The following is a 13,216-nucleotide window of genomic DNA, read 5'->3' on the forward strand; positions in this document are numbered from 1 at the left end:
ATCTATTTCTGCTTCATTGACTATGCCAAAGCCTTTGACAGTGTGGATCACAATAAACTGTGGAAAATTGTGAAACAGATGGGAATACCAGACCACCTGACCTGCCTCTTGAGAAATCTATATGCAGGTCAGGAAGCAACAGTTAGAACTGGACATGGAACAACAGACTGGTTCCAAATAGGAAAAGGAGTATGTCAAGGCTGTATATTGTCACCCTGCTTGTTTAACTTGTATGCAGAGTACATCATGAGAAACACTGGGCTGGAAGCACAAGCTGGAATTAAGATTGCCAGGAGAAATATCAATAACCTCAGATATGCAGATGACACCACCTTTATGCCAGAAAGTGAAGAGGAACTCAAAAGCCTCTTGATGAAAGTGAAAGAGGAGAGTGAAAAAGTTGGCTTAAAGCTCAACTTTCAGAAAACGAATATCATGGCATCCAGTCCCATCACTTCATGGGAAATAGACAGGTAAACAGGGGAAACAGTGTCAGACTTTATTTTCTGGGGCTCCAAAATCACTGCAGATGGTGATTGCAGCCATGAAATTAAAAGACAGTTACTCCTTGGAAGGAAAGTTATGACCAACCTAGCATGTTAAAAAGCAGAGACATTACTTTGCCAGCAAAGGTCCGTCTAGTTAAGGCTATGGTTTTTCCAGTAGTCACGTATGGATGTGAGAGTTGGACTGTGAAGAAAGCTGAGTGCTGAAGAATTGATGCTTTTGAACTGTGGTGTAGGAGAAAACTCTTGAGAGTCCTTTGGACTGCAAGGAGATCCAACCAGTCCATTCTAAAGGAGATCAGTCCTGGGTGTTCATTGGAAGGACTGATGCTAAAGCTGAAATTCCAATACTTTGGCCACCTCATGAGAAGAGTTGACTCATTGGAAAAGACTCTGATGCTGGGAGGGATTGGGGGCAGGAGGAGAAGGGGACAACAGAGGATGAGATGGGTGGATGGCATCACTGACTCAATGGACGTGAGTCTGAGTGAACTCTGGGAGTTGGTGTTGGACAGGGAGGCCTGGTGTGCTGCGATTCATGGGGTCACAAAGAGTTGGACACGACTGAGTGACTGAAATGAACTGAACTGAACTGAACTGAACTGATGAGCACTGGGCTTTCCATTTTATACATTATATCTAATAGACCCTAAGACAAAATATAATGCTAAACCCAAATTACTGCTTTAACTATGAAAAATATTGTCCATTGTCAGCGACCAGACTAAAAGATCTTTCAAGATCCTGTCATATACTGGTCTCATTTATGGCAGGTAGCTAAATATTTAAATACAATAAAAAGTAACATTGCTCCTCAAAAAGTTGAAACATAGAATTACCGTATGATCCCACAATTCCACTCCAGGTAGGTACCCAAAAGAACTAAAAAGAGTAATTCAAATAAAAACATGTAAACAAATGTCCTTAGCAGCACTGTTTGTGATAACCAAAAATTGGAAACAAACCAAATGCCCATTGTGGATGAACAGATAAGCTAAATGTAGGATATTCATACAATAAAATATTGTTCAGCCATAAAAAGGAATGATACATGCTACAGTATGGACGCACCTTGAAAATCTTATCCTAAGTGAAAGAAGCCAGGCAGAAAGGCCACACTTTTATGATTCCATTTATAAGAAATATCCAAAGAAGATGACTCTTTAGAGATGTAAAGCAGATTAATGATTTCTAGGCTCTGGGTGGGGTGGGAGAGTTATTACTCATTTTGGGGGTGATGAAGATGTTTCAAACTAGAAAGAAGTGATGGGCATAACACTGTGAATGCCCCTTAGGCATTTATCCCCTTGAATAGTACACTTTTAGATGGTTAAAATGGTGAATGTTTTTCTACGTGAATTTTTACCTTAAAATAAGAAGTAACACGCCTTCACCTAGCAGTGAGGGTAGTCAAAGTACTAAGCGTATGAAAAGGTATAAGGAACAAATTCTTCTTCCTCATGCCCCCAGTCTACTCCTTAGAGATAATGATGCCAATGGTTGCTTGTACATCTTCCAGAAAATATTGGCGCTTAAACATATTTTTTCTTTACAGAAATTGGATCATGTTCTATAAACTGCTCTGCACTGTGCCTTTTCTACTTGATGGTACAGTTTAGTGAGTTCTCCATGTCAGTGTGTTTAGTGCTGGCTCATTCATTTTAATAGTTGGATAGCAGTATTTTATGACTGAGTGTACCTTAGTTTGACTAGCCCCCTCCTGATGGATGCTTGGGTTATTTATAATTCTTGGCTACTGTAGATAATAGAACTTTAATCATTCTTAATTTTTAAGTTTTTTTTTTTAATGTGGGCCATTTTTAAAGTCTTTATTGAATTTGTTACAATAATGTTTCTGTTTTGCGTTTTGTTTTTTTTTGGCCATGAGGCATGTGGGATCTTAGTTCCCCAACTAGGGATTCAACCTATATCCCCCTTCATTGAGGTCTTAACTACTGAACCACCAGGGAAGTCTCTAAACATTCTTATTTAAAGATCCCTGGACACAATGCAAACACAAATGCAGGATAAATCTCCAAAACTGGATTTGCTGGGTGTTATGAACTATACTCGGAGAAGGCGATGGCACCCCACTCCAGTACTCTTGCCTGGAAAATCCCATGGACGGAGGAGCCCGGTAGGCTGCAGTCCATGGGGTCACTCAGAGTTGGACAGGACTGAGCGACTTCACTTTCAATTTTCACCTTCATGCATTGGAGAAGGAAATGGCAACCCACTCCAGTGTTCTTGCCTGGAGAATCCCAGGGAGAGGGGAGCCTGGTGGGCTGCTGTCTATGGGGTTGCACAGAGTCGGACATGACTGAAGTGACAGCAGCAGCAGCGTGAACTGTACTATGCCCCTAACTCCTTCCCCCTGCCAAATTCACATCTTAAAATCCTAACCCTCATTGTGTATTTGGAGATAGGATCTTTAGGGAGGTTAAAGATCCTAATTAAGGTTAAAAGAAGTCATAAGGGTGGGGCCCTAATCCAACAGAACTGGTGTCCTTTTGAGGAGAGGAAGGGACTCCAGAGATGTCTCTCTTCCTGTGTGTGCACATTTAGGACACAGGGGGAAAAATGTTATCTATGAGTTAAAAAGAGAGTTCTCACCAGAATCCAACCCCATGGGCACCTTGATCTCAGACTTCCAGCCTCCAGAACTTTCAGCCACCTGGTTTGTGATATTCTGTTCAGTTCAGTTCAGTTGCTCAGTCATGTCCGACTTTTTGCAACCCCATGAATTGCAGCATGCCAGGCCTCCCTGTCCATCACCAACTCCCGGAGTTCACTCAGACTCACGTCCGTCGAGTCAGTGATGCCATCCAGCCATCTCATCCTCTGTCGCCCTCTTCTCCTCCTGCCCCCAATCCCTCCCAGCATCAGAGTCTTTTCCAATGAGTCAACTCTTCGCATGAGGTGACCAAAGTACTGGAGGTTCAGCTTCAGCATCATTCCCTCCAGAGAAATCCCAGGGCTGATCTCCTTCAGAATGGATTGGTTGGATCTCCTTGCAGTCCAAGGGACTCTCAAGAGTCTTCTCCAACACCACAGTTCAAAAGCATCAATTCTTCGGCGCTCAGCCTTCTTCACAGTCCAACTCTCACATCCATACACGACCACAGGAAAAACCATAGCCTTGACCAGACGGACCTTTGTTGGCAAAGTAACGTCTCTGCTTTTGAATATGCTATCTAGGTTGGTCATAACTTTCCTTCCAAGGAGTAAGCGTCTTTTAATTTTGTGGCTGCAGTCACCATCTGCAGTGATTTTGGAACCCCCAAAAATAAAATCTGACACTGTTTCCACTGTTTCCCCACCTATTTCCCATGAAGTGATGGGACTGGATGCCATGATCTTAATTTTCTGAATGTTGAGCTTTAAGCCAGCTTTTTCACTCTCCTCTTTCACTTTCATCAAGAGACTTTTGAGTTCCTCTTCACTTTCTGCCATAAGGGTGGTGTCATCTGCATATCTGAAGTTATTGATACTTCTCACGGCAATCTTGATTCCAGCTTGTGTTTCTTCCAGTCCAGCGTTTCTCATGATGTACTCTGCATGTAAGTTAAATAAGCAGGGTGACAATATACAGCCTTGACGTACTTCTTTTCCTATTTGGAACCAGTCTGTTGTTTCATGTCCAGTTCTAACTGTTGCTTCCTGACCTGCATACAGATTTCTCAAGAGGCAAGTCAGGTGGTCTGGTATTCCCATCTGTTTCACAATTTTCCACAGTTTATTGTGATCCACACAGTCAAAGGCTTTGGCATAGTCAATAAAGCAGAAATAGATGTTTTTCTGGAACTCTCTTGCTTTTTCCATGATCCAGCGGATGTTGGCAATTTGATCTCTGGTTCCTCTGCCTTTTCTAAAACGAGCTTGAACATCAGGAAGTTCACGGTTCACATATTGCTGAAGCCTGGCTTGGAAAATTTTGAGCATTACTTTACTAGCATGTGAGATGAGTGCAATTGTGTGGTAGTTTGATATTCTGTTATGGAAGCCCAAATAGACTGAAACACTGGGACAAAGAACGTACTCACTTTTAATTTGATAGATATGACCAAAATAATCCTCAGAAGTTCTGCCCTACTTCACCCTTCTAAAGAGCTTCCTGGTGGCTCAGTTTGTAAAGAATTTGCCTGCAATGCAGTACATCTGAATTCAATCCCTGGGTCAGGAAGATCCCTTGAAGAAGGGAATGGCAACCCATTCCAGTATGCTTGTCTGGGATATCCTATGGACAGAGGAGCCTGGTGGTGTCCATGCGGTCCCAAAGAACTGGACACAACTTAGCAACTACACCATCACCACCACACTCTTCCACACACACTGCATGCATGCGTAGTTACTTCAGTCGTGTCCAACTCTGCAACCCTAAGGACCATAGCCTGCCAGGCTCTTCTGTCCATGGGATTTCCCAGGCAAGAATACTGGAGTGGTTTGCCATGCCCTCCTCCAGGGGATCCTCCAGACTCATTGCAGGTGGATTCTTTACTGCTGAGCCACAGGGGAAGCCCTCTACACACAGTAAGCAAGGACTTTTTGTCCGGTATCCTCACCAGCACTTGGTATAACCATACTCTTTCATCTTTGTCAATCTGAGAGACACAAAAATTGTACCTAATTTTACTTTATGCATGAAATTGAGATTTTTTTTCCCTCCCTATAGTGTGTGTGATTTTTAGAGTGAATCCTTTATCTTTCCTCTCAATGCCTGGAAGCCCATTATGTGGTATTACATGAAAGCTCATCCAACTCCCCAGGGACATTTCAAATAACTTTCTTATTCACTTTCCATTTCCTCTTGCTTCTTTAATAATTCATGAGTTTAAGTGGCTATAAAAAATAAAGGTAAGAGAACATAAAGGGGGGGGTCTCTCATATTTGGTAGTAAGATATTTAATTCACTATGATTTGGAAAAATGAGCTATAGATCATATAATGTAATTGATGAACAGAGTTTCCATAGAGTCCAATTTTGTCAATTGCCTGATTGCCTTGTGAAATGTATTTGAACAGTTTTCGAACAGAAGTTGTAGTAACAACTGATAGAAGTAGGAATGAGGGAGATGTGCAGTTTTGTTCTTTGAGCTATGTTGAGCTAGGTTAGGGCATGTGCCACCAGGACACTCTGCTCCAGGGCTCCCAGGTGCTCCATTTATGTTATACATACCTTATGCCTGTCCTCTGGGTTCTTGCATTCCAGCCAAATTAAAAAGTTTGGGCTGCAATGACATATGGGTTTCCCTCATGGCTCAGACAGTAAAGAGTAAAGAATCTGCCTGCAGTGCCGGAGACTTGGGTTCAATCCCTGGGTTGGGAAGATCCCTTGGAGAAGGGAATGGCAATCCACTCAATTATTCTTGCCTGGAGAATTCCACGGACAGAGGAGCCCGGCGGGCTACAGTCTTTGGGATCCCAAAGAGTTGGACACGACTGAGCAACACACACACAATGACGTATATTGATGAGAAAACATGCCAACACACCCATGAACCACTGGACTATGAGCAATGCCCCTGACGTATGCCTCTTTGTACATGAGTGTTAAATGTTGGCAGAATGAGTAAATATATATATATGTATGAATGAATGGCAAAGATAGCAATTAGGTAAGTTAAATGTTTCTTGGGAAGGATGTTACTTTGGCCAAGAGGCTGCACACAGCTTTTGACCTTCATAGGACTTAGTCATGAACTTGTAGCCATATTGGTGAATTTCTTGGCTTGAACTGATTGCACTATCAAACTGATCTATGAAAAACTGAAATGTTTACATACACATATACACATTCACATGAAGTGAACTATGATTTGAGAAGCTGGACAGCGATGATATAACTGTTCTTAGCCATTAATTCACAGATGTTGTTTAATCATTGAACACTCATTATGATTGTGTGTTTCAGATTTAGAACTTTGAACAAGGTCAATAATCTTATGTTGCTGTGGTCATAGTCCCTCACTAATTGCTGAGAGTGAATAATTATGTCAAAACATTTTCTAGAGCACTAGGAGAAAGGCTTTCAGCAACTCTTAAATTTGTTACATAAGCTAGTTTCAAAACAGATCGGGGCTACACACTTGAAACTATCTCACTAACCTGATGTCTGTAGTTTGTTTTTTTTAATTTATTCATTTATTTATTTTTGGCTATGATGGGTCTTTGTTGCTGCATGGGCTTTTCTCTAATTGGGGTGAACAGAGTCTACTCTTTGTTGTGCTGTGTGGGCTTCTCATTGCAGTGGCTTCTCTTATTGTGGAGCATGGGCTCTAGGGTGCAAGGGCTTCAGTATTTGCTGCATATGGGCTCAATAGTTGTAGCTCCCGGGCTCTAGAGCACAGGCTCAAGCCTAGTTGTGGCACATAGGCTTAGTTGCTCTGCAGCAAGTGGGATCTTCCCAGACCAGGGATCAAACCTGTGTCTCCTGCACTGGCAGGCAGATTCTTTACCACTGAGCCATCAGGCAAGCCCTATAGGTTTTTTTTATTTTCTTTTTTTTCTTTTTGTAAATGGCAAACTTGGCAGTTTCTATTTGAGGCACACAGTGTATGGCCTCCTAGAGCTCCATGCTGTATTTTCTGATTCAGTTTTCCTTGTTGTGTAATGGCTCCATTTGTCCTCAGCCTGCAAATTTTAGTTGGTTTTTGTTCACCTCTTCCAAACCAGTATGGAAATTGACCTGCTACCCCATTATTTTGGTCACACTTTTTAAAGCTTATCAGGCCATCCACCTGCCAAGCAGAAGACATGGGTTCAATCCCTGCATCACGAAGATCCCCTGGGAAGGAAATAGCAACCCACTCTAGTATTCTTGCCTGGGAGATCCCATGGATAGAAGAGACTGGTGGGCTACAGTCCATGGGGTCACAAAGAGTCGGACACGACTGAGCGACTAAACTACAACAACAAAAACTCCAGGGTAACTTCATAAGTTAAATTATTCACATTTTTCTTGAATGAGATGCTTTTTAGACTGGATACATGATAACAATAAAGGAAAAACTTGGCACCTCTTGTCTTGAACGGTACTGTAGAACAGGCCCTTGTGGCTTGGCTTACGCATGTCTGGAAACAGAATTTGCCTTTCTGCTCCTTTGTGAGGCAGTCAAAGCATGATGTGCAAGTGCAAAATATATTTAGTTCTGTCTGTAGCAATTCTTTTGTTGAAGATGGTTGCCACGAAACATCTTGGAGGGAGATTGGGTGGAAATGAATAATAGCCCAGGGCGTTACTTGGATGGGTCAGGCAGAGCACTGCCTAAAGGAGTAAATGCTGAAGAAATGCTTTTACTTTAGAAATCATTAAAATTTGAAATCACGGGAGCGATTTTGTTCAGTTGTGTATGTGTTTAAGTAATACCTTTATAGCATAAAAATATTTTTCAAATAGTTCAAAAGGGTTTAAAATAAAAGTCTCCTCCCTTCATGGGTTTCTAGTATTTTCATTTTCCTCCCTAGACTTTTGTCAGTTTCTCGTAGACCCTTCTAGAGAAATTCTACATTTATGCGGTTAGCTACACACATATTCACACACGAGTGGTAGCATATTATAGCCATATTGTCCACTTTGTTTTCTTTCTCTGTTTTGCTTTTTCATAACAATATACTCATTCAACAGACATTTATTGAGCACCTACCTAATACATGTTGTATCCTGTTCTAAGGACTCAGGAGAGAACAATGAACAAAACAAATTATATTGGTTTTCTATTGCTGAGTAACAAAGTACTACAAATTTAGTAGCCAAGAACAACAGACATTTATTATCTCTCAGTTTCAGTGGACCAAGAGTCTGGGCACTACTTAACTGAGTGTTCTGCTTCAGGATCTGGCCAGGCTACAGTCAACATGTTGGCAGGGCCGCATTCTCATCCGAAGGCTCAGGTGGATTCTTCATCTGCTCCCAAGCACACTCCAGTTGTTGGTAGAATACATTTTCTTGTGGTGACTGGACTGAGTGCTTCAGGTTTTCAATTGGCTGTCAGCCGGAGGTCCTCAGTTCCCAGACGCCACCCTCAGACAATCCACAGACATCAGCTTGCTTCTTCAAGACCAGCAGGAGAGTGAGAGTGGATCTGTGAGCACAGAGGCCCCCAGCCCCTGGGACACAGACGGCTACCAGTCTCTAGCCTGTTAGGAACTGGGCTGTACAGCAGGGCGTGAGCAAAGGGTGAGGGAGCAAGTGAAGCTTCCTCTGTATTTATAGCTCATTCACATTCCCGCCTGAGCTCTGCCTCCTGCCAGATCAGTGGTGGCATTAGATTCTCATAGGAGCACAAACCCTACTGCACTTGAATCATCCCCAAAACATCCCTGCCTTCCCACCCCTGACCCCTGGAAAAATTGTCTTCCGTGAAACCAGTTCCTGGTACTAAAAAGGTGGGGGAACCACTGAGCTAGAAAGACAAAGTCTTATATTATGTAACATAGTCATGGGAATGGCAGCCCATCACTTTGCCACATTCTGGTGGTTGGAAACAAGTCACAGGTCCCACCCACATGGAAGAGGAAGGAATGAAACAAAAATGTGAACACTAGGAGAAAGTGTGGATCATGGGTGGGGGTGCATCTTAGAGTCCATCTGCCTCACAAACCAAGCCCCCTTGGGAACTCTACTCATTGCTCTGTGGCAACCTAGATGAGAAGGAAATCCAAAAAGAGGGGACACATGTGTACATATAGCCAATTCACTTTGTTGTACAGTAGAAACTAGTACAACTTTGCAAAGCAACTATACTCCAATAAAAATTAATCTAAGAAAAGAAGTAAAACTAGCAGACATTCTAATTAAAAACACACACACACACAAAAGCAAGCCCTTGCAGTCATGAAGCTGACACTGTAGGAGGGGAAGACAGACAACAAAGGAATAGACAGATAAATGTTGGGTGCTACAAATAAGTGCTAAATGCATGTGTGCATGCTAAGTCCCTCAGTCATGTCTGACTCTTTGCAACCCCATGGTCTGTAGGCTGCCAGGCTCCTCTGTCCGTGGGAATTCTTCATGGAGTGGGTAACCATGCCCTCCTCCAAGGATCTTCTTGACCCGGGGATTGAACCTGCATCTTGTACATCTCCTGCATTGGCAGGTGGGTTCTTTTCCACTAGGGCCACCTGGAACAATAAAGCTGGCTAAATGGAGCAGACGTGCAGGGTACAGTCAGGGCAGGCCTCTCGAGGGGCAGCAATGTGGGAGCAGAGCCCTGAAGGAAGTGAGAGAGCCACACAGAGAGCTGAGGGAAGTGGGCTCCAGCCTAAGACAGCAAGTGCATGGGCCCTACCTTGTGAGCTTGCTGGAGGCTCCTGCAGCCAGGACTCAGGTGGTAGGACACGAGTCCAGAAAGGAGACGGGGAGAGATGAGGTAGGGCCTTGTGGGTGGAAGGATCTCTGAGCAAAATGCAAAACTGTTAGAAAACTGGGGGCAGAGGAGAAGCACTGTTTGGCTTACCTTTGCAAAAGATTACGTGGTTCCTGGGGTGAGAACAGCCTGAAAGGAGGCATCTGTGGAAGCAGGGAGACCAGTTTGTAGGCAGTTTTAATCATCTTGGCAGAAAAAAATGGTGGTTTGGATCGAAGTAGCGCTGGTGTGTTTCCTGGAAAGTAGGTGTTCTAGTTTGAGGTGGAGCCTGTCGCCCTAAGGGTGGAATGGATGTGCTTGCAGTGGGAAGAAAAGAGAGCGGTTACAGGTGATGGCAAGGATTTGGGCCTGAGCCACTTGAAGAATGGCATCACCATTTACTGAGATGCAGAAGACTTAGGAGAAGAGGTTTTGGAAGAAAAAAAAAAAATCTAGAACTGATTTTATTATGTACTTGAAGGAGAAGAATATAGTCAACTTCTGTGCCACGTTGGATTGTGAAGTTAAAGTGTGGATGCTTTGAGATGACAATTGGAAAGGTATTGTGGTAGCCTAAGCAAGGAGTGTTGGTGGCCCAGGGTCAGCAGAATAGGACGGGAGGAGGGACTTCCCTGGTGGTCCAGTGGCTAAGACTCTGTGCTTCCAACGCAGGGGTCCCAGCTTCGATCCCTGGTCAGGGGACTAGATCCCACATACCACACCTGAAGATCCAACAAGCCTCAACTAAGGCCCAGTGCAGCCAAATGAATGAATGAATATATAAATAAATGAATGAAAAAAATAAAGAATAGAGTGGAAGGAGAGGAAAGTGAATGGTCTTGCAATGTGTTCATTGTGCTTGCAATATGGCCTCCAATGTGTGGAAGTAAAATAGGGCGGGTCAGGAGGTTATCTGAAGGTAGTAGGAACATTTTTGTTGCAGGTGAGACCATACTTGTCTGACAGGCATAAAGCAGAAGGTGAGTCTCAAAGTCAGAACAAGAGCAATTGTAAAACTGGATTCTCCACAGGAGCTTTGGGAACTTTTTTCATGAAGAAGTGTCTTAGTCAGTCCAGGCTGCTATAGCAGAATACCACAGAAAATCTTAAGGTGGGTTATAAACAACAGGAATGTATCTCCTGCAGTTCTGGAGCCCGGGAGCCTGGGGTCAGGGTTCCAGTATGGTCAGGTTCTGGTGAGGATCCTATTCCAGGTTGCAGACTGCCAGTTTCTTGATGTGTTCTCCTCTGCTAGAGAGCAGAGAGGAAGCTAGTTCTCTCCTGATGCTTATAAGGGCATCAGTTCCATTCGTGAGGACTCCATCCTTATGATGTCATCTAATGTTATATCATCTAATCTTATAATCTTAGAGATACCAAGGGAACATTTCATGCAATGATGGGCTCGATAAAGGACAGAAATGGTATGGACCTAACAGAAGCAGAAGATATTAAGAAGAGGTGGCAAGAATACACAGAAGAACTGTACAAAAAAGATCTTCACGACCCAGATAATCACGATGGTGTGATCACTCACCTAGAGCCAGACATCCTGGAATGTGAAGTCAAGTGGGCCTTAGTAAGCATCACTACGAACAAAGCTAGTGGAGGTGATGGAATTCCAGTTGAGCTATTCCAAATCCTGAAAGATGATGCTGTGAAAGTGCTGCTCTCAATATGCCAGCAAATTTGGAAAACTCAGCAGCGGCCACAGGACTGGAAAAGGTCAGTTTTCATTCCAATCCCAAAGAAAGGCAATGCCAAAGAATGCTCAAACTACCGCACAATTGCACTCATCTCATATGCTAGCAAAGTCATGCTCAAAATTCTCCAAGCCAGGCTTCAGCAATACATGAACCGTGAACTTCCTGATGTTCAAGCTGGTTTTAGAAAAGGCAGAGGAACCAGAGATCAAATTGCCAATATCCGCTGGATCATCGAAAAAGCAAGCGAGTTCCAGAAAAACATCTATTTCTGCTTTATTGACTATGCCAAAGCCTTTGAGTGTGTGGATCACAATAAACTGTGGAAAATTCTGAAAGAGATGGGAATACCAGACCACCTGATCTGCCTCTTGAGAAATCTGTATGCAGGTCAGGAAGCAACAGTAGAACTGGACATGGAAAAACAGACTGGTTCCAAACTGGGAAAGGAGTACGTCAAATCTGTATATTGTCACCCTGTTTATTTAACTTATATGCAGAGTACATCATGAGAAACACTGGACTGGAAGAAGCACAAGCTGGAATCAAGATTGCCAGTAGAAATATCAATAACCTCAGATATGCAGATGACACCACCTTTATGCCAGAAAGTGAAGAGGAACTCAAAAGCCTCTTGATGAAAGTGAAAGTGGAGAGTGAAAAAGTTGGCTTAAAGCTCAACATTCAGAAAACAAAGATCATGGCATCTGGTCCCATCACTTCATGGGAAATAGATGGGGAGACAGTGGAAACAGTGTCAGACTTTATTTTTTTGGGTTCCAAAATCACTCCAGATGGTGAATGCAGGCATGAAATTAAAAGTCGCTTACTCCTTGGAAGGAAAGTTATGACCAACCTAGATAGCATATTCAAAAGCAGAGACATTACTTTGCCAACAAAGGTCCGTCTAGTCAAGGCTATGGTTTTTCCTGTGGTCATGTATGGATGTGAGAGTTGGACCATAAAGAATGCTAAGCACTGAAGAATTGATGCTTTTGAACTGTGGTGTTGGAGAAGACTCTTGAGAGTCCCTTGGACTGCAAGGAGATCCAACCAGTCCATTCTGAAGGAGATCAGCCCTGGGATTTCTCTGGAGGGAATGATGCTGAAGCTGAAACTCCAGTACTTTGGCCACCTCAAGTGAAGAGTTGACTCATTGGAAAAGACTCTGATGCTGGGTCTGATGCTGGGAGGGGTTGGGGGCAGGAGGAGAAGAGGGCGACAGAGGATGAGATGGCTGGATGGCATCACTGACTCGACGGACGTGAGTCTGAGTGAACTCCGGGAGTTGGTGATGGACAGGGAGGCCTGGCGTGCTGCGATTCATGGGGTTGCAAAGAGTGGGACACGACTAAGCGACTAAACTGAACTGAACTGAATCTTATATCCAACACCTTGGCCATCTGCTGTGAAGAGCCAACTCATTAGAATAGACCCTGATGCTGGGAAAGATTGAAGGCAGGAGGAGAAGGGGACGACAGAGGACTAGATGGTTGAATGGCATCACTGACTCAATGGACATGGGTTTGAGCAAGCTCTGGGAGATGCTGAAGGACAGGGAAGCCTGGCATTGCTGCAGCCCACAAAGAATTGGACATGACCGAGCAACTGAACAACAACAGTCTTATACCCACCCCATCCCCCCACTCCTATACCATTACAT

The 13,216-nt window shown here is 43.5% G+C and overlaps 1 non-coding gene across 1 annotated transcript; it reads left to right on the plus strand.

Moving 5' to 3' along the window:
- Positions 1-10,479: 10,479 nt before the first annotated feature.
- Positions 10,480-10,552, plus strand: TRNAG-UCC (transfer RNA glycine (anticodon UCC)). The gene has a single exon. It is a non-coding gene; the product is annotated as a tRNA-Gly (tRNA).
- Positions 10,553-13,216: the final 2,664 nt, after the last annotated feature.

The sequence above is a fragment of the Bubalus kerabau genome, chromosome 17, assembly GCF_029407905.1.
Source record: "Bubalus kerabau isolate K-KA32 ecotype Philippines breed swamp buffalo chromosome 17, PCC_UOA_SB_1v2, whole genome shotgun sequence".
Classification (NCBI taxonomy): domain Eukaryota; kingdom Metazoa; phylum Chordata; class Mammalia; order Artiodactyla; family Bovidae; genus Bubalus; species Bubalus kerabau.